The sequence below is a fragment of the Canis lupus genome, chromosome 5 (assembly GCF_048164855.1).
Source record: "Canis lupus baileyi chromosome 5, mCanLup2.hap1, whole genome shotgun sequence".
Taxonomy (NCBI): domain Eukaryota; kingdom Metazoa; phylum Chordata; class Mammalia; order Carnivora; family Canidae; genus Canis; species Canis lupus.
The window spans coordinates 85,409,702-85,430,799 of NC_132842.1; the positions used below are offsets into that span (position 1 = coordinate 85,409,702).

Below are 21,098 nucleotides of genomic sequence, written 5' to 3' on the forward strand. Positions count from 1 at the left end.
ACATTATTAGGGCCAAACAGACACCCTTGAAGGTCAGTCAGCCAGCCCTGTCCTTGCACAGATGGGGAGCCTGAAGCTCAGGGAAGGGAGGTAACTTGACCGAGGACACACTGGGAGACTGGCCAAGCCGAGACTGGAATGCAGGTGTCCCTACTTCTGCTCCAGGGCTCCTTGCACCACATCACACTGGGACGCCTCTGCTTCCATCGCAGTTTTGGATTTTTAAGGGCAAAAGCAGAAGAGGTTTCAAAGGGGATGCCAGAACCTGGGTACCAGGTCCTTCAAAGTCCCCATGGGGTGGGGGGCTCGCTGTGATCCCAGAACACAGGAATCCGGGCCCCTTGGAGAGGCTGCTGGGCTCTAGGGCACCAGGCCCTAGACAGGTGCCCTGGGAGGGGCTGGAAGCTGCTGCGGCCCTGGGCAGGGAGGGGTGGGGTCAGACTCTCAGAGAGAGGGGAGGAGAGGCAAGGAAGCCGCCTGGAGGATGGGGTCGGCTCCCCCTAAGGGTCACCGTGTCCATGTTGGAGCAAAGATGCGCTGGGTCACATCCAGGCTGAAGGAAAGTTGGTGAGAGAGACTGAGGGTAGCTGGGAAGGACGAACTGGGAAAGACCAAAAAAGGGGGGAGGGAGGGAGATACACATGGGGGAGAAGAACAGAGCGGGGAACAAAGAGAGGGCAAGCGCAGGATGATGCAGAGAGAGGGGCGTGTAGCCTGGTTGCAGGAGATTTGTCTGGAGTAAGGACTGAGGAAGGGGAGCCGCTCGCTCGCTCGCTCGCTCGGGGTGGTGAGCTAAGCCCAATGGACTCTGCGCCTAGAATCCAGGTTCCCGGGGGGCCAGGCTTCTGCCCGCGGCTCCCACGGGGCCACAGCCTCCTCCTCCATTCGGCAGATGCCAGCTCAGGTCCGCATGGGAGGGGGGGGGCCTGCGTCTCCGTGTCCCGGTCCCCAAGGAGGTGCGCGCCGTGCGGGGAGCTGAGCGGCTCTGGGTCCCGGGCAGCCCCGTGGGCGCCCGGGGAGGGGCTCGGCCTCTGGCCAGGAGAGATGCCCGGAGGGGCCAGGACCTGGAGGGAGCTGCCCGCGGACGCTGGTGCGCGTGGGAGCCCCGAGCTGGCCCACGTGCACCGGCGGACGGTGAGGGGCCTGGGGGCTGCGCGCGGGTGTGCGCGGGTGTGCGCGGGGTGCAGGGGGTGCAGGGGGTGCAGGGGGTGCAGGGGGTGCGCGGGGGGGCGGGGGTGCACGGGGTGCAGGGGGCGCGCGGGGTGGGGTCTGCGGGGCCGCGGGGGACCGAGAGGCGTCTCCAGGCCCGTCCCGCCGCCGCGGGTCTCCCCGGGGAGTTGGGAAAAGTTCTCCCGGCGGCGCGGTCGGCTCCCGGGCCCCGCGCCCCTCGCCCCGGGCGGTCCCCCGCGTGCGCAGGACCCGCCTTCCCCCGCCTTCCCCCGCCGGGCCCCCGCCCCGCCCCGCCCCTGCCGCGCGGCGGCCGCTCTCCGGGGCTCCGACGGGAGGAGGCCGCCGGCCTGTCCCTCCGAGTGGCCCGCGCCCCCGGGACCGACGCTCAACTTCCAGGGGATCCGCTGTGCCCGCGAGCACGGGCGGCCGCCGCAGGTCGAGCCTCCCCGGCCCCGAGCGCCCGCCCGGCGTGGACCGCGCAGCCCCGAGCCCGAGCCCGAGCCCCGGCCCCGCAGCCCCCGAGTCCCGGCCCCGCTCCCGGCCCCGCAGCCGCGACCCGGGGCGCACTCACCTCGGCCGGCGGGGGGCCCGGAGGACAGCGCCCCGCGGGACCCCGCGCCCTCGCGCCCTCCCGGCGGCAGGAGGCGGGGCCGCCCCCCCCAGCACCGCGCGGCCGAGCGGGTCCCGGTCCCAGCGCAGCCCGAGCGCCGCCGCCGCCGCCGCCGCCGCCGCCTTTTATCCGCCGCCGCCTTTGTTTGGGTCCCGGCGCTACCACGGGGCCGGGGGGGGCCGGGCAGGCCTCCGAGCCGCGCCGCCGCCCCCCGCGCCGGCCGCCCCCGCCCCCGCGCCGCCCGGCCGCCCGCCCCGGGCCGACGACGCCCGCGCCCCGCCCGCGCCCCGCCCGCGCCCCGCCGCCCCCGGGACCCGCCGCCCCGCGCCGCCGCCGCCGCCGCCCCCCCCCGCGGAGCCGAGTGGTACAGCCCGGCCCGGAGCCCGCGGGAACCAGCGCCCCCTGCGGGCGGACGCGCGCCCTGCACCCGCCCGCCCCGCCGCGCTCCTGCCCCGCCGCGTCCTCGCCCCAGCCCCCCAGCCCTCCATCCCCGCAGCCCTCCAGCCCTCTAGCCCTCCAGCCCTCCAGCCCTCCAGCCCTCCATTCCCCCAGCCCTCTAGCCCTCCAGCCCTCCACCCCTCCATCCCCCAGCCCTCCATCCCCGCAGCCCTCCAGCCCTCCAGCCCTCCATCCCCCCAGCCCTCTAGCCCTCCAGCCCTCCACCCCTCCATCCCCCAGCCCTCCATCCCCGCAGCCCTCCAGCCCTCTAGCCCTCCAGCCCTCCAGCCCTCCAGCCCTCCATTCCCCCAGCCCTCCACCCCTCCATCCCCCAGCCCTCCATCCCCGCAGCCCTCCAGCCCTCCAGCCCTCCATCCCCACAGCCCTCCAGCCCTCCAGCCCCGCAGCCCTCCAGCCCTCCATCCCCGCAGCCCTCCAGCCCTCTAGCCCTCCATCCCCTCAGCCCTCCACCCCTCCATCCCCCAGCCCTCCAGCCCTCCACCCCTCCATCCCCCAGCCCTCCAGCCCTCCATGCCCCCAGCCCTCCAGCCCCCCATCCCCGCAGCCCTCCAGCCCTCCATCCCCCCAACCCTCTAGCCCTCCAGCCCTCCATCCCCCCAGCCCTCCAGCCCTCCATCCCCGCAGCCCTCCAGCCCTCTAGCCCTCCATCCCCTCAGCCCTCCAGCCCTCCATCTCCCCAGCCCTCTAGCCCTCCAGCCCTCCACCCCTCCATCCCCCAGCCCTCCAGCCCTCTAGCCCTCCATCCCCTCAGCCCTCCAGCCCTCCATCCCCCCAGCCCTCTAGCCCTCCAGCCCTCCACCCCTCCATCCCCCAGCCCTCCAGCCCTCCATCCCCCCAGCCCTCTAGCCCTCCAGCCCTCCATCCCCCCAGCCCTCCAGCCCTCCATCCCCGCAGCCCTCCAGCCCTCTAGCCCTCCATCCCCTCAGCCCTCCACCCCTCCATCCCCCAGCCCTCCAGCCCTCCACCCCTCCATCCCCCAGCCCTCCAGCCCTCCATGCCCCCAGCCCTCCAGCCCTCCATCCCCGCAGCCCTCCAGCCCTCTAGCCCTCCAGCCCTCCAGCCCTCCAGCCCTCCAGCCACACATGCCACCCACCAGACCCCTGCCCGCGAGGCCACGAGGACACAGAGCCCAGGCCCAGGCCACTCCTCCCCACCGGGGCTGCGGCACACTGGCTTCGGCGGCCCCGGCGGGGGGAGGGCCCGAGGGTCGCCCCAGAGGCCGGGCCAGCTGCAAGGCCACGGCGCACGGTGGGGCCCAGACCGCTGCTGGGTGGCAAGAGCTTCCCGGCATCTGGAGCACGTGCAGGGGAGAGCAGGGAAGAGGGAAGGGGCCCATGGGTGGCCTGCAGCAGGTTCCTGGCCTGCACAGGGACTCGGCCCCAGAGGGCTCAGATGAAGCACCAGGGGCTACACAGCCAGGCCAGCTTCCCAGTCATTCCCTTTAACACAGGGAAACTGAGGCGAGGGCACCTCTAAGTGGAGCTCCCACTGGGTGGCCCACCTGCCGTTCCTGCTCTGCGGCCGGCGGCCCCTGGAAGCTGTAGCCTCCCACCCACTGCCCACCGGACACATCCGTGTGTGTCACCCAGGATGCCTTGAGGGCTCATCTATGCAGAAGAACCAGTGTCCCTGCCCAGGCACCTGCGCCCCGTGTGCTCAGGACCCTCAGCAGAGGCGTTGGCAGGCCAGTCAAGCCTGTTAGGAGACTCCTAGTGGCTTCATGGGGCCTTGACGACCTTTAGGGCTGGAGGCAGCTCCTAACTAGAAGGATGCCACCCTGAGCTGCAAGGGGAGACAGACAGAGACCAGAGGCCTCTCCTGAGACTTGGCAGGGGGGTATGTGCATTGCTGTCCCCAACAGCAGTGGCTGAATCTGATAGAGGAGTGCAAAGGGACAGACCTAGCACCACCCTGCATGTGTCCGGTGTCTCCTGCTACATCCCAGAGGGAAGCCAGAAAACGTGGAGCCACGGCGGGGCAGAGGGGGGTGTAGGGTTAGGGAACAGGGAAAAGATTGCTTTTAAGGGAGCAATAGGGGAGAAGATACAAAATGCGTTCCCAGGCCCAGCTGAGAGCAAAGGGTTTCCTTTGCTGGGTGAACGGCTTCCTCTTCTCAGCCGGTGCGATGGCTGCTTCCAAAAGCCTCCTCAAAGTTCTACAAGCTTCCCGCACTGTTCCTTTCAGTCTGACCGATCCGCAGGGGATGCCGTTGGCACGTGCCATGGTGCTGGGCCGTCCTGAGGACGCGGCCCCCACTCCCCCGGGAACTATTACTAGCGGATTGGGGTCCTAGCCCATGTCGTGTAGCTAGCCACAGCTCTCCAAGGCCTCCCTGCCGTGGGGTCTCCAGATGATCCCTAGTGGGGGATGGGCTTGCCGTGCCCCTGTCGGGGGACTTCTGGGTACCGGGGACGCAGAGGCAGAGGCCCGCAGAGTGGGGGAGGAGGTAGGCAGCGTGGTGCCCAAGAGCACTGAAAGGATGCAATTTTCCCGGGCCATCAGCAGAGTTTTAAAAATGCAAATGGAACCGGGCCTTTGAAATATGCCTGCCATAAAGTGGAGCTGGTGATGGCAGCGGAGCCGGCGCGGGTGCGGAGAGTCACGGGCAGCCTCCTGGCAGGGCCTCACCCTCAGGCTTCCTTCCCTCCAGTCCCCACTCCGCCTGCAGGATGTGCGTTTACAGCGCCCGGGGATGCTGGGCTCAGAGATCCCTGCCCAACCTCGGGGCACCTCCCCGAAGCCTCCTTTGCCCCGAGATCTGCCCAACAGGAAGGCGGCGGCGAACGGATGCTGCCCCCCGCAGCCCTGCTCCAGCGCTGTCTGCTGGAAGTTCTTCCTGGGTCTGATTTAAATGCCTCTTGGCGACGATACGCGGCTTCCCTTATACTCTGTCTTCACGACTAATTGAAAAGCTTCTCTTGTAAGGGGTTTGAGCTATAAAGGCCGCTTTGTCCTTCGTTCCCATCCCTTTATTTCTGTTTTGATTTCCCTTCAACCGTGTCTGAGGCAGGGCCTCTGAGCCCATCACTCGCTGTAAAGCCGTATTTCTGTTCCACCCCTTACTGACTGTGTGACCTTGGGGAAGTCACTTCACCTTGCTGAGCTCGGTTATTTGGTCTATCAAATGGGGATGGAAGAAGTGCGTCTCTCAGAGGGGCGGCTATAAATGAGGAGTTTGTTAAGTGAGCAAATCTCGGTGCACAAACAGCATTCAGCACGGCGGACGGCGTAAACGAAGCTCTAAATAAACACCAGGTGGTAGTGAAGATGATGATGATGGTGATGAGGATGAGGACGAGCTGCTGAGCAAGAGGTGGCCTGGAGGTGTGTTGCTGGAGGCCACCGTGACACTTCTCACTTCTTTGCCCCACCCCTGCTGAGACGAACTGCGTGCAAACCAAGTCCTCCCGCCAGATGGTTGAGCAGCTCAGGGGAAGGGCACGTGGGGAGGGGAGGCTTGGAGGTGTTTTTCCTGAAAAACATGGTAGATTAAGACAGTTGCTCCATTGTAACAGCCTCGGGGAACAGAATAATTACATTTAAAGGTGATTGTGTCTTCAATCTGCTAACACACTGGCTTCGGGACTCCTGGCCCCCACGTCTCCAGGAAACCCCTGGCGCTCTAGATGCAGGCGTCTTTTACCAACTGCGTGACCTGGGGTTAGTCGCTATTTCTCCGAGACTCAGTTTCCTCATCTGCAAAATGAGAGTGTAATGAACTGTGCCTATAAGATGCCTGCGGTGATCTTTCCGGCTGAGGCGGAGCGCAGATTTATAGGCAACAATCGGATGATCATAGAGATAGGTCGAATGGTCAGTCCCTCTTTCCGTGGCTCTCAGGGTTGACTGCACTTCATTTGATATAACGGATGCAAAAGAGCTCAGGAAACTTGCCCAGGTTCATGGCGAATGGATTTCCGGCTGAAGGTCACGTAGGAAGTCCGTGGAAGAGTTGGGTTGGACCCAGCCCTGAACTTGTCCCAAGGCACCATCTTGCCTTGTTCTCCCTGGAGCTCCGCTCAGGAGGTGGGGGGCACAGGGTGGAAGGGCCAGTAATTCAAGAGAAGAGAAAAAGGTCTGGAGGAGGGCGATAGGGCCAGACTGGGGAAAGGGCGCTGCAAGACAGGGCCTGGGGGAGGCTGGGCAGATGGCAAACCTTCCTCTTGCCTCCAGAATTCTGCAAGCAGCCAGACCCAGCATCCTCGCCCAGCCTCGCCTGCCTCCTCCAAGGAAGCAAGCAGCCTGCGCCAGAGTGAATACAATCCAAGTTATTAATTGCCTGCAACAATTAGCCCCAGTGCCTGGCCTGCAGACACCAGGCTCGGAAGAAAAAAAAAAAAAAACAAAGAAAGAAAAAAGCCAATTACAGTTTTATCAATATTCGCTTTGCTGCGTAATCCTCCCCCAGCAGCACAGGCCACCCTACTCCCCGTTCGTGTTTCCGGGGGCCTTTGCTCTGGCTCCAGCGTCTGGACAGGACCAGGTTTTCCTGGGGTCTTCAAGGGCAGAAGTCACTCAAGGGCTGGACCCTAAGGGGCCAAAGCGCTGCCAGGGAAGAGCAAGACCCTCCCAAGGTCTGGACGGGGTGGCCTTGGCCAAAGACTAGGGCTCCCCCCCCACGGTGCAGGAGAGCGCTCACCCTCCAGGCTGAAGGTTTTAAATAGGCTCCCGAGGGTCGTGCTGTCAGGACCCGCAAGGGAGAGATGGGGAACTGGGGAACGTCCCCGAAGTTCCGGTTTGAATCCCTTCAGTCACAGACTAGCTCCGTGGCTGCTTTGGGAAAACCCTTTCATGACTCTGAGCTCATGTCCTTATCTGCAGACGGGGTGCGGTGGTCGCACGCGTCAGTGGAGGGAGGTTCAGGGAAAGGCCGTGCAGGGGCACGAGGCAACCCGGGGCCGGGGCAGGGGGGGGGCACGGGGTGAGCTGCAAGTAAACGGCAGCTGTTTTGTTCTATATGGACAGAGCCTGGCCGCAGGTTCCCTGCTGCCCGCAGGCGCCCGTCCCCCGGCAGGCGAGAAGTGGGAGGCAACGGAAATGAGGCACACGGGGAATCGGGGGACCTGGAGCTGAGCGGGCCTTGCTGTGCCTCACACCGCGGTCCCGGTGCCCCTGGCGCTCCGGCCTCTTGCTCCAACCCGCCTACTAGGGGCACGGGGCTGCTGAGCCCGAGGGCCCCTCTAGCCCATCTTTTAGGAGAGTGTGAGCAGAGGGCCTGGGTGCAGGATGGGGAGGGGGTCGTGGGGAGACTCCGCGATTACTCAGGGGCGCACGGCAGCCGGGTGAATGTACTGGAACTGCCAGGAGAATGTGAAGCCGGTTACGTAAATCGTTAAGCCTGGACACGCACATCTGTTGGTTCCGCATCAGTAAAAGAAAGCCCTCGCTTTTATCAGGACGGGGCATGAAGGTCGTCACCTGGGGCAGACGGACTCGGGGAGGCCGGGTCCGAGGCCCCAGCTCGGCCCTACCCCATGGGGCGTCTCAGGACCACGAACGGCGGCAGATGCCAGCCTCCGAGCTCCTGGGCCGTGGCGGAGGTGAGGGCAGAGGGAGGGGGACACGGACGTGGCCTCTGGGTCCTCAGAGACGGTGCGACGATGCTGCCGTTCAAGAAAAGCTCCGTCACCCTCGGGGGTGGAGGCGGCGGGGCTCTGAGTGCGCAGCGGGCCCGCGGGAGAGTCGGAGAGAAGTCACGCGGAGGGCCTGCCTCGAGCCTCCCCCGGGAGCACGTACGGCTCCCGCTGCACCTGTCCGCGCGACAGCGTTCATGACTCGGCGTGGCATTCCAGCTCCAGGTGCCCCCCGCTGCCCCACCCTGACCCCATGTCCCTCTGGCCTCAGCTTCCTGGCACAAGTTGGCCGGCGCCTCCCCTTGCCTCGGTCGGCCTGGCTGGCCCACTGGTGCCGGGAGCCGAGCCAGCGTTAACCTTGCCCGCCAGCCTCCATCTGGGCCGCAGCCGTGACGGCAGGAAAGAGCTCCTCTGGCTTCCCCCCAGCTGGAGAAGCGCACGGCCCTGCTCCGGGACACCCGGCGTGGGGCGGAGGGGGCGAGGCCCGGCCAGAGGGCTCTGTGGTCGGGGCCTTGGGCTGGAATGAGGGGCTGCGGAGGGACCAGCAGCGCTCGGGCGTTCGGGCACCTTGCAGGCAGCGAGGGAGGCTACCGGCAGCTTTAGCATCATTGATAATGAACGGCTGCCGTGTGTCGGGTGCCAGGCCCCGCGGACGCGTTACTTCCTCTAAACTCACACCCGCCCGGGGGACGGGCCTGCACCATCCTCATTCCCAGGTGAGGAGATTGAGGCTCGGCTCCCGGCAGTGGGATTCGTTACCACGTTAATCGTTCCCATTTTTCAGATGGAGAAACTGAGGGTCGGAGAGGTGAGGGACGTGGTTGAGGTCACAGAAGAGTCTGTGACGGAGATGTGCCTGGCGTCAGAGGTGGCACATTAATGTGTCGCACTCTGCTGCCCGGCACGAGCTAGGTCCCCGTGGGGCGCCCACCCCGAGCCCTCCACGGCGCCGCCTGGGTCTCTTCCCGGGTCACAAACACAACCAAGCGAAGCTCCGCGCTCTCCCCAGGGGGAGTCACCGCCTCCCTCGGAGCCCCCCGCCCTCCAAGGGCGCAGGCCAAGGCGGTCCCCGTTCCAATCTGAGAGTGGCCGTGTCTGATGCCATTCCCCCGCGGAGACGAGCAGGGCCATCCTGCGACGTGGCAGGACAGTCCCCGGGCCCTGGGGGGCGGCGTCACCCCTGGCCCCCAGGCCTGGACGCAGGGGCCGCTGGCTGCACGACTGCCATCCCCCCGACACCCGACGCGGCCGACTCCGCGCTCTCACCCGGGAGGAGGTTAAGGCCCGGGGCCGGCGACCACAGCGGTGGCTGCCTCCCGACAGCACAGTCGCTGGGGCCGTGGCTCCGAGGCTTCCGTGTCCTTCCCGGCCCCCTGAGTCCTCGTTCTGCAGCTGGGCGCGTCGGGGACAGCCGTTCTCGCCGGCACCCAGGGCCCCGTGGGGCGGGGGTGCCTCAGGCTGCAGCAGGGCGGCGTGAACCGCCCGACGGCCCTGGGGGCGCAGCCTGGGCGGGTAGCCTGGCGGGCCGAGCTTGGGGAGCCGGGCTGGCGCCTGTCCCCCTCCGCCCTGCCAGCCCCACTGCTCCTCCTCCCCCACGTCTCTTCCCTCCCGTCTTCCCCCCCCACCACCTCCACCTCCTCATCGTCCCTCCTTTACACTTACTCGTCCCCTGATAATGAGCACAGTCGATGTTTGCTGAGCACTCGCTGTGTGACAAGCCCCGTACCAGGCACTTCTTCTGCACCCTCCTCTTCACTCTTCGCCACAGGCCCTTGGAGAATAGCCCTCTCTCTGCTACAGATAAGGACAACGTGGCTCAGGGACGTCAGGATGCAAGGCTCACCCTCTCCCATCCTTCGTTCTGCTGGGTCTGTGATCACGGTCCTTCCAAAGCTTTTTATTTTTTATTTTTTTTTGAGAGAGAGAGAACCCAAGCAGCCCCCACGCCCAGCGTGTGAGCCCAGCGTGGAGCTCGATCCCACCACCTCGAGGTCATGACCCGAGCTGAGATCGGAAGTCGGACGCTTCACCCGCTGAGCCGCCCAGGCGCCCGTGACCCCGGCCACGTCGGTCCGCGGATACTAGGGCCTGCGGAGCGTGGGGGCTGCGGCCAGAGCCCCGAGTCCGCTCACAGCCGTGCCAGGTGAGGGGGGCGCGCTGCCTGAGTTCTCGGAGTCTCGGCCTCCTCCCCGCACACCGGAGCCAGAGCCGGCGCTCAGCGGGAGGCGCGGCCGAGAGCAACAACAAGGCAGTGCCCGTAGCTGTGCGCCACGCAGCCCGCGGACCGGGGCCGTCTCCCTCTCACGGTGGGTCAAGAGAATCAGAGAACACGCTCCCTCTCGTCCGGGGCGGCCCCCCCGGTGCTCGTCCCCCAGAATCGTTCTCCCAAGTATCTCGTTGGTAAGATTCGGGCAGGACGGTCCCAGCTGGCGTTTCTCTGCGTGTCGCATGCGATGTGTGAGGCGCTCGCGTCATCTTGTATGGAACGTGTGGGTTCTGAGCAGGCGTCCTGGAGCCTGTGTTCACACCCCGGCTCTGGCACTTGCTGGCTGTGTGCCCCGGCGGGACTCAGCTGACCCCCTGCGCTTCACCGTCCTCATCTGTAAGAGACGAGGAGTTAGTTAGGGGCGTGCAGGAAGCGCCCGGTCGGGCTGAGCCTCGTGGGTGCTCACCGTGAATATGTCACGTCCACAGCAACCTCGGAAGGTAGACGTTACTGTCCTCGTTTTACAAAAGGAGCAACCGGCAGAGGTTCGGTCCCTGGCCCGAGGTCATATAACTAGTCAGCGGCAGAGCAGGATTTGAACTCAGCTCTGGATGATTCCCAGCCTTCCGGGTTTCGCTGCAGCCCCACGTCTGGGCGGGAAGAGGAGACGGGGCCTGGAGGCTCAGTCAGCCTCCGACGCCGTGACCCCGATGAGCTGACCCGCCGCCCTCTTGCTTCCTCTGGTCGTTCCCATTTATCTCAGAGGCTCCTGTTTAAGGGGCAGATTCCCGGGCTGCCCGCCTTCCCCAACCCGCTGAGCCTGCCGGGGCCCTGAATCCAGCCTTGTCTGCCCCCCGTGGGCGGGGAAGCCAGGAGAGCCCCCCAGGACCCCTTCTGTTCCCCGCTGGGGGCTCTGCTGCCCCGGGTGCTCCGTGGTGCCGCCCTCCCCGCTGCCCCAGGACAACGCCCGACCCAGCACGGCCGACCCTGTCACCGCGGCCCCTCCGCGCCCCCGGAGCCCCAACTCCGCTCCCGTCTCGAGAGCCCGTGTCGCTCAGACGCCCTCCCAGCCTTCTCACGTCACTCCATCTGCCCGAGAGCTTCTTTAGCTTCTTCTCCCCCAGCTGAAGTATTACTCATCCCGGAGGCCCTGCATCCCTTCCACGGTGGAGCCTCCCCCCAACCCTCCACCCACTCTTCCCCCAGAGTCGTCAGCTCTCTCTCTTCTTTGCTCCCGGAACAATTTCACACATCTATTTCTGCATTCGTCACAGTCTGACTTGTTTTCTATATGGAGTCTGTTGCGTGAGGGCACACAAGGTGTGAGGGTGCACGACGTCTCTGCGGGGGTGGGGGCACTTCCCGGGCAGAGGCCGGGGGCACACACGGGCGGACCCTAAGCAGGAGCAGAGCCCGGAGCTCCTGAAGCCCTGGTTACGGAGGCCGAGCGCCGGGCTCAGATGTTACCCTCCCATGGTCACGTGGCACTTCATGGGAGAGCTACGGAACCGGGGCGCCCTACTCCCGATCCTGTGGGGCCCCCCAAACTCCCAGTTGTACAGCTGGGCTGATGCACACACGCACTCTCTGTCACCCAGAGCCTCCAATCCGCCTTGCTACCTTTATTAGTCAGCTATCGCCCTCCTAGTGCTGTGTAACAAGCACTTCAGAGTCTCAGCAGCATTTAACGTTAACGTGTGTATTTTTTTAAAGATTTTTATTTATTCATAAGACAGAGAGAGGGAGAGAGGCAGAGACACAGGCAGAGGGAGAAGCAGGCTCCCTGCAGGGAGCCCGATGCAGGACTCGATCCCAGGACCCCGGGGTATGTGAGATGCCCAGCTGCTGAGCCCCCCGGGCGTCCCTAACATGTGTGTTTTGCCCACAGGTCCAAACCTGACTGGAGAACCCTGCTTCAGGCCGCGGCTCAGCTCATGTCTGCTCCACGCGTCCCATGAGGAACCCCTCATTAGGTTCCTTTTGTGGCAGAAACACAAGAACCCAAGGGCAGCCGCATAAACACATCTCAAGGCTCTTCTCTCGTTGCGTTGCTACGACCCCATTGAGGAGAGCAAGGCCCCGGCCAAGCCAGTCACGTGGTGGCGAAGGAGACCCAGCCCACACGCAGCCACGGCCAGGCTGTGCTGGGAGGCTGCAGAATTAGGACCAATAATTCAGGCTTCTGTGCCACGTTGATGCCTCCGCCTTCCCTCTTACAGATCCCGATTGATCGCTGACACCCCAAGCCGCTCCGTGGGTCTCTTCAGCTCCCTCCCCTGCAGCCACTTACCCGCAGAGCTTGCAGCTGACTTTCCACCTTCCCCATCTGAAACCTAGCCATGCCGAAGGCAAAGTGACGACGGCAAAGAAATGTGAAGAGAACATTCAGGCCGAAGGGTTGCAGGTAGAGGAAGAGGAAGGAGGCACATGATCTGTGTCATTTTGGAAGGGTGGAGAGTGGGAGAGGCCGAGCTTCACCCCATCTTCCAGCACTACACATTGTCCCGAATCTGAATGGTGAGCTCTGGGGACCCCTCAAAGCTCTCGGTCAAGTTCTCGTAGGACCTCCCACCTCCAGGGCTTCAGAACCTTGATGTGGGGACACTTTTTTAGCAATCTTTATCTGTCTTCATCAGTTGACCAGTTTTTTAATCTTTTTTTTTTAATTTTTATTTACTTATGATAGTCACACAGAGAGAGAGAGAGGCAGAGACACAAGCAGAGGGAGAAGCAGGCTCCCTGCAGGGAACCCGACGTGGGATTCGATCCCGGGTCTCCAGGATCGTGCCCCGGGCCAAAGGCAGGCGCCAAACCGCTGCGCCACCCAGGGATCCCAGTTGACCAGTTTTTGATAGCAGCCCACCAGTGTCCAATGGAGAACCGGCGGGCGGCCTGCACATAGGACCCCGGCCGAAGCCAAGCAGAGCATCCCATTGTCTCCTGGGCTGCAGAGGTTGAATCAGGGACAGACACAAGGCAAATCCAGGTCAATGAGAATTCAGGCTTTTGTCGAACTTCTGGACATGACGTGAGGAGTTAGAGGAAGCCGGGAAGAGACCCCGTTTGTCCTGCAGGACTTGAATCTGAGAGGCTCTAGGCTTTGTGTCGCTAGCAGCCATCACGGCGCCCACTGACACCAGAATGAGGTGTGCCAGCCTCACCCGACTGACGGGCGAAGAGAGGCTCGACTTAAGCTCCGCGGCCGGGCTACGCCCACGTCCTCGTTCGCGACTTTTCAGCCATGAGATGGAGTAGAACAGCTTTTCTGTCACTTGTAACTGAAGGAGTCCTGATTAAATACCCTTGGAATCCTATAACCGTGCAATCTGGGGCCGCTAAAGCCAAGGGTGTCTGGAACAATAAATTTGTTGGGTGCAGCTGGTCGGGGACCCGACTCCTTTTGGCTCAGGTTGTGACCTCGGTGTTGTAAGACCCAGCCCCACACCACGCTCGCATCTGCCTGGTGTTCGCTCTCCCTCTGTCCCTCCCGCTTGTGCACTCTTGTGCTCTCTCTCAAATACACAGACAAATCTTAAAGAAAACAGAGGAATAGATTTACCGACGCTCAGGGAGTCAGTCCTTGGAGACTAAGCCTGGCTGAAAGGAACACGGCGAGGGCCTCAAAGCTCTGGGCGGGGAGCACGGAGGACCCAAGGGGCCGTTCTGCACCCCCACCCCTGCAGGTGCATCCACCCCGTACCGGGAGCTCCTCCAGGTCCAAGCACTAGACCTTGATGGCCTGGGTGAGCCTTGAGCATCGAGGCGCACAACCCCAGCTTCCTCGTCTCAGCCACGGCTCTTCACGGTTGCATCTCGGCATGGCACCTCTTGTCCTTTCACCGGGTGGGGGGGGGGGGGGCACAGGGTCTGAGCCGGCCTGGAGCGGTACAAGCCTCGTTGCTGGGAGAGGCTGCTGCCAACAGCATCACCGTCTAGAGGGAGAGGCGGACGGTGAGGACATCCCTTAGAAGAGCTGCATTCAGGGCAGCCCGGGGGGCACAGCGGTTTAGCGCTGCCTTCAGCCCAGGGTGTGACCACGGAGGTCCTGGGATCGAGTCCCACGTCGGGCTCCCTGCCTGGAGCCTGCTCCTCCCTCTGCCTGTGTCTCTGCCTCTCTCTCCCTCTCTCTCTGAGTCTCTCATGAATAAATAAATAAAATTGAGGAAAAAATAAAAAAAAAGAGCTGCATTCGGCCAGCGGAAACGCCTACCCCAAACGGGATTGCTCCGAGCCAGGGGCCCAGCCCGTGTGCCACCCTCCATCCTGGCATCAGGGCCCGCTCTTGCTGGCTGACCTTCCCGAGCAGATATTTCAGGAAAGGGACTGGAAGCTCACACCTCGCTCTGGCTTCCCCACCTGCTGAGACAATCTTCCAAAGGTGCCAATGGCTGAACTGGCTGCTGGGCCACTTCTCTCTGCCAGGACCGGGGCTGCCATTGGCCGTGTTCCCTTCCAGCCCACAGGGCCGCCCACCTGGCCGCAGCTCCTGGATCCAGCTTCCTCCCCTGGCCACTCTTCTTCACAAGGCAAACAGCTCTTTGCCCTGCTTGGAGGTTCCTGAGTATACTAACTTGGGGTCCTAGTTCCATTTTCCCCAGGACTTGCTCCTTCTACATATCGGTGTCAGCCTGTCCACTTGGAAGCCAGAGGCTCCTTCGATGGCGGTAAGCCTCACTACACTTCTATGAAATGGGCCCTTGCACTCCCATCCTATAGGCAAAGACGCCAAGGCTCTGAGGTCCCCGACGCCATTCACCCCTCAGGCTCAATAAACAAATACTGGTTGAGCACAGTCTACTCGCCGGGCACTGTACTAAGTTCTCAGAACATTACGGTGACTAAAACGAGGTCCTGATCCACAGGCTACTCGGTGGGGGTGGGTAAGACACTCGCTGAAGGGCATAGAGCAAATTATCATCGCCCCTGCACACAGAAGGTGCCCAATCAATGCACAGATTGGCTGAAACGCCTTACGGGCAACTGACGACGAGCAATCACGGGCAAAAAGGCAGTGGGGGGCAAGGGATGCATTGGGAGGAAGGCGGGCGTCAGCTTCCAGCCTGGAGGCTGCGGCTCTTGGCTCCTGCCTGACCAAGCAGCTGGGGGGCCGCAGGGCTCTGGACTGGCCCGGGTCCCCCCAGCCAGGGCTGCAGAGAGGATGGAGGCAGTGCAGCCAGGCTGGCCTGCTGGTGCGGGGAGGGACGGTTTGCAAAGAGGAGGATGAGCCCTCGGGATGGACCAGCCTCAGAAACGATAGCAGCAGGCTCTCTCTCGCCTCCGGACCTTGCTTCTCAAAGCGCAGCCTGTGGACCAGCAGCATCGGCAACACCTGGGCATTCGTTTAAAGAAATCCCACCTCGCACCTACTGAATGTGAGTCTGCGATGCCAGCAGGGCTCCCCACCGCCTCCCAAGGCTGGCCGCGCACCGCGCACTAGAACCACCCCGGGAGGTTTGGAAAACCCTGGCGCCTGGATCTGTCCCGGAGACTCTGATTGCATTGGTCTGGGCTGTGGCCGGGGCAGCAGGACCCTCTCGAGCCGTAACTGACCTGTGACACCGTGTGAGTGCAAGGTGTGCAAGCCATCACTTGACGCACTCCCCTCTTGCAAAACCGTCACCACCGCAGCATCCGTTAACACCTCCTTCACATCACGCGGTCATCATCCCTTTTCTTTTCAAAGATTTTATTTATTTATTCATGAGAGACACACACACAGAGAGAGAGAGAGAGAGAGAGAGAGACGCAGGCAGAGGGAGAAGCAGGCTCCATGCAGGGAGCCCGGTGCAGGACTCGATTCTGGGACCCTGGGGTCACGCCCTGGGCTGAAGGTGGTGCTAAACCACTGAGCCCCCCCGGCTGCCCTCATCATCCCTTTTCAAGCCAGAACCCTTTCGGGCCCAAGAGGTGATCCCCCTCTCCCGGCCGAGGCTGACGGCCGCCCCTTTAACCTTGTAGGGTACATCCTGAAACTTGACCCCTCAGGCCCGCCCCACAGCCCTGGTGGCTCAGGAGGGCCTGGCCAGTCCCCATCTTTCAGAAATGGCCTCACCCTCCTTTCTCAGCCCAGCAGGCTGGCGTAGAACAGCGGTTCTCCGAGGCCCCAGTGGAGCAGCGTCACCCCGGAGCTTATTAAGAATGTGAACATCTGAATCAGAAACCCTGGTGATGGGGTCCGGCATCTGCGTTCTAATGGCCTCCCCGGTGCTTCTGGGGCAGGCTCAGGGTTAGGAGAGGGGCCCTGGCCCCTGTCCCGGCTCCGGGTGTCCTCGGGTGGGGGACTCGCCCTCTTTGGGCTTCATGCGTGCAGATGAGGGAGGCGTGGGCCACATGGGGGCCGTCACCCTCCGTAGCGCCCCCGGCAGTCACTGCCCGTCGGCCACAGCACCCAGACGGACCCGCACTCCCCTAGCACCCCCCACCCCCATCCCCACCCCCCAGCCAGTGCGGCCCTCCCCGGTGGTGGTGGTGTCCGGGGTCAGCATCAGAATTTAAGCCTCTTTAGCATCCCAGGCGCTGGCCCAGCTCCCAGGCTTCTCCGCGGTGTCAGTGGCAGGTGCGGCCCGGGATCCGGGAACCCAGCGCGCTTTCCCCTTGTCCTCCTCAGGCTCTGAGAGATGGAGAAGCAGGTGCGTCCTCATGGGCCAGAAAGACGTGTCAAGGGGGCGGGTGGCCTGTCCCCTCCTCCAGGCCCTTCCAACCGCCATGCTCTGCACAGCCACCCCCACTCCCTGATGAACGCCTCCGCACTGATCCTAACGCAGCCACTGAGGCTGCAAACGTGACCTTCCCCGTGAAGTCCCTTTGCCTCCAGGCAGGGACGGCGGAAGTTGCCTGGAGAAGGGGGCGCGTCCTGCCTGCAAGATGCGTCTCCACGGCAGTCGGCCTCCCCCCTGCGGACCGTGGCTTCTGGAGATGAGGAACCCGTCAGGATCCCCCACGCCAGGCCCTGGGCCTGGTAGGGACGAATGTTCGGGACAAATGGGATTGAATGAGGTGCCCGGTTCCCAGCGTCAGGGGCAGGATGTCCTCAGGGCCCCGGCGCTGCTGCTAATGGCACCCCTTGCAGTTCCCCGTGCCAGCGTCTTGGCCACCTCCCCACGGCCCGTCCTCCGGGCCTCAGGGTCAGTGCTGCCGGGCGCTCGGGGCCGACAGGTGCGGGCCCGGGAGCTGCCAGCGTGCGCTGCACAGCCTGTCTGGCCTGACTCCCTCCTGGTGAAGCGGGAGGCGCGGGCAGGCGGCGGCGCTCCCACTGGCCTCCAGCCAGGAGCCGATGGCAGGGCCATGGGGCGCTGGCCGCAGGCAGCTTACTGCCCCCGGGGAGCCAGGAAGGCCGCGCCGGGACTGTCCTAAGGGCGGCGAACGGGTATGTCGGCCCCGCTGGGCTGCCCTCCCCCCGCGCCCCGCACCTGCCTCGGCAGGCGGAGACCCCTCCTCTGCCGCTCACCGGGACGGGCCACACGCGGATGTGCGGATGTTCGGGGAGGAAAGGCCCATCTGGAGGAGCCAGGCTGCCGCCTGCCCCCGGGGATCGGCGCGGTTGTTACCGGGAGGCTCTCCCTCCGCCTCGCAGAGTAATTGCTGAACAGATTGCACCGGAAGGAGAATTCCCGGATTATGGAGTCATGATTCTAAACGGCTGTTTATCTGCGTTTTGCTTCGTTCCTTAAAAGAAAAACGGTGAGAATTTAAGTACGTGAGCTGAATGCCAGGGACCGGAGGACGGTGCGGGGCACCCAGGAGAAGCCGGGGGCGTCATGGTCGCCCTCCTTGTCTCCACGGCTTCCCCCTGCACACACCGGAGCAGAGCCCGGGGGCTCCGGTGCCCGGGCCAGGGCCGCCCGGGGGATACCTGGCATCAGTCAGTCTGACCCCAAAGCCGAGCTCCCCGGCTGCCCGCGGTGAGCCAGGGCACCTGTCCGCCGCTTCTCCCTGAGGCTCCCTGGACGGCTGCTCTGAGGTGCTGAGGACACAAAAGCCCCGCGGTTCCGACCCGGGCTCGGTCAGTGGAGGGGAGAGACGGGGGAGCCACCGCCCTCGCCTGCGCCCAGGGCCCCCAGAGTCTGGGCGAGGACACCGAGGGCCCCCGTGCGGCGAGGTGCGAGGACAGTGCCGCGTCCTCAGCCCCAGGACGCGTCCGTGCGCCTGGCTCCACCTCACCGAGGCTGGGCCTCTCCTGGGACCGAGAGTGCGTGATCCTCCCGCCACGGCTCAGGGTCCTCCTCGGGCTGCAGGATCCAAAGCCCCGCCCCTGTGACCCGCCCGTCGTCAGGCCGTGGGCCACCCTGAGCTCAGTTTGCTCATCTGCAAAGTGGGGATACTGAGAGTCCTGCCTCGTGGGAGAGTAGTGTGGGGCCGCGCCTGCTCCCCCAGCCGGGGCTCAGGAGCTGCTGGACACACCACATTCTTCCCCCAGTGAGTCACTTACCCAGGCCTGTGACCCACAGGCGAGGAGGCTGACGGGGAGGGGCACGCGGAGGAAGCCCCCCACCCCTGCCCAGTGACAAGCCTGGGGGCTCCAAGGGAGCCCGGAGCACAGGGTCGCTGGAGGCTCCCGGGAGGTGACAGTCATGGGGGGGGCGGAGGGACAGGGAGACACAAGCCGGGCATCCGGCAGGAGGAGCAGCGCACGGAGGCCCAGAGGAAAGAGAACGCCTGGCACCTCTAGGGAGCCGCACGGGCCCGCGATGGCCGCGCATCAGGGCTGAGTGACCGGCAGCGACGAGAGATGGGGGTGCAGACCGCGGGGCTCGGGGGCCCTTGGGGTTTGAACTGTGTCCCCCAGGAAGATGCGCTGAGGCCCCAACCCCTGGCACCTGTGGATGTGACTTGATTTGGACCTGGGGTCACTGCACAGACGAGGCCGCGCCTGGGGAGCCCAGGGCACCAAAGGTAGCCGGAGCTTATTGAGCACCACTGTGTACCCCGAGCTGCCCCGAGACCTCGGCTTCCTGCGGCCGCTGACTCGGGGCTAAGGACACGAGGCAGGAGCTGTGAGTCTGCCCACCTTGGAAACCACCCTACGGAGGAAGAGATTCGAGGCTCAGGGAGGCACAGCTGACATGTGGCGGGCCCCGACCCTGCCCCGGACCAGGGCACCGCAGCTGGAGCACCCGGCAGTGCGGGTGGGGTGGTCTGTGGAGGGACACGTCACCCAGCCCGGGGAGGCTTCCTGGAGGAAGCGGGCCTGCAGGAGCAGAGAGCTGGGGAGCGCTCAGCCTGGGGACGGGGCCCACAGGAGCACAGGGCAGGCCCGGGGTCCTGGTGTGGGCGGCTGGGGGACAGGCTCCAGCCTCTGTGCCCTGGAGTGGGAACCCCATGAAAGGAGAGGCCAGAGGCCCCGTCTGCGTCTCCCTCACCGTTCAAGGGCTCCTAGCCTGAGGTCAGCTCCCCAGAAGGGGCCCCAGTGCTCTTGGCCATCCCCCCACCCTCCGCGACGGTGACAGGGGCTCCCTCCTCCCCCACCCACCTCCAAAACTCCCTGCACCTCCCCTCACTGCCCCCCAGGAAGGTAGCCCTGGGCTTTGACTCGGGATCCCCAGGCCTAACACGGGAACCGTTTCTCTACGAATCAATGAATGAGTCCCCGAGTCGAGCTGCGGGAAAGGAACAAATGCGAGCGTCCGGCCCGGCAGCCCCGCTAAGGCCCCTGACCCCGTGGCTGCCCCTGCGCCCCCTCTTCCCTGGTACAGCCCAGCCCTCGCCCCGCGGGGGAGCTCGGCCCGTCACCCCAGCACAGAGACCCCGTCCGGGATGCCAGCTCCGGCAGGTGTGGGAGCCCCCGGAGCCCCGCCATGTGCGCGTCTTGCCTCTTCCCGCAGCCTCGGCCGTGGGGGGACCCGGCGCCGGGGGACAGGCCGCAGACCCGCTGGGTCCCGGGCGGAGGCAGCGCCACCGGGGAAGCATCCCAGCCACTGTCCCCGCCCCGGACTCACCGCGTCCTCGGCCACTGGGCAGGCTCTCCATCTTCCGGGGCCTCTGATATTTAAGGAAATTAAGGTCAGGTCTGGCTGCTAAATATTTGTCTAAGCCGAATAGAAAATGGTGCCAGAGAAGAAGGCCTTCAATTTTATGAGCAAATAAATCATATGATGGGAGAGTGGGCTGGGAAGACGGAGGGGGCCCGATGCTCAATTATTTAGAGCAGAAAGTGCCTCCCAGAGCCTGGGGTCCGCCCATGCCCCCCCCAACCTGTAAACCATGGACCCTTCGCTTTGCTCCCAGGGCCAAGGCTGGGGGCAGGTTAGGGTCACACATCGGTGACCTTGAGGTGGGGCGATGCACCCGGGTCCCCGTGTGAGCCCAGTCCCGTCCCAAGGGTCCTTTGTAGTAACGGAGGGAAGCAGGGGCGTCAGCGTCAACGCCACGCGGCGGGAGGAAGCCTTGAGCAGCTGTGGCCGGCCTCGCGCGAGGAAGGATGGAAGGCCGCCGGCCCCGAGGGCGCCCCTGAGCTCCGGGACTGTGGGGTCATGCATGTGCCATGTGTCCGGGGCGTGTTAAACGGCGGTCACGGGGGCCTAACGCCGTCCCTAACGAGCAAGCAATGCCATCGCTACCCAGCTGTCACGCAGGGAGCCCGGAGTCCTGGGTCCCCGCCCCGCCCCCCTAACTGGCCGACCTGCCCGGGGCAGCTCCCCGCTCTCCGCTCTCCCGGGAGCTTCTGCACCACGAACCACCCTCTCGGCCTCCTGTCTCAATGCTGAACATCTCGTTTTAATCGTCGCCGGAACGGTTCCTGTGCTGCCCCCCGCCCCCCCTTTCCACCTGCAGTCTGCTCCCGGGCCGGGTCCAGGCTGAACTGGAAGAACCGGCCGCCCCCGGAGGAGGGAGTTAATAAAGGCGGGAGGAGAAGAATCAATGTGCGCTGACATCCCTATGACAGATTGGGGCGAGCGACAGATTTAATATCCTGCCGTTTCCCTTCCCCAGCCTGGGGGCCGGAATTGATTAAATAAATTAAAGCTCCGCAGCGGCTCGGGATGCTCTGGGTAAGGTCGTCTAGTCCTCCCGCTGTCACCCGCCCCGCCGCCCCGGGCATGGGGGTCCTGAACAGCCGGCGGCCCCGGCCTCTGTTGGGCCC

At 64.5% G+C, this 21,098-nt stretch overlaps 1 protein-coding gene and 2 long non-coding RNA genes across 6 annotated transcripts in view; 1 reads left to right on the forward strand and 2 right to left on the reverse strand.

Moving 5' to 3' along the window:
* Nucleotides 1-1,822, reverse strand: part of DISP3 (dispatched RND transporter family member 3) — a 50,138-nt gene extending 48,316 nt beyond the window's left edge. For all 4 annotated transcript variants that reach the window (XM_072828404.1, XM_072828403.1, XM_072828402.1 and 1 more), the window contains exon 1: nucleotides 1,742-1,822. The gene's annotated coding sequence lies outside the window, so the exon portion shown is untranslated. The remainder of the gene's footprint in view (nucleotides 1-1,741) is intronic.
* LOC140634447 (uncharacterized) lies at nucleotides 699-20,876 on the forward strand. The gene is made up of 2 exons (XR_012031941.1): nucleotides 699-904; nucleotides 11,907-20,876. It is a non-coding gene; the product is annotated as an uncharacterized lncRNA (long non-coding RNA).
* Nucleotides 9,455-11,198, reverse strand: LOC140633079 (uncharacterized). The gene is made up of 3 exons (XR_012030714.1): nucleotides 11,098-11,198; nucleotides 10,485-10,668; nucleotides 9,455-10,412 (listed from the first exon to the last, which is right to left on the reverse strand). It is a non-coding gene; the product is annotated as an uncharacterized lncRNA (long non-coding RNA).
* Nucleotides 20,877-21,098: the final 222 nt, after the last annotated feature.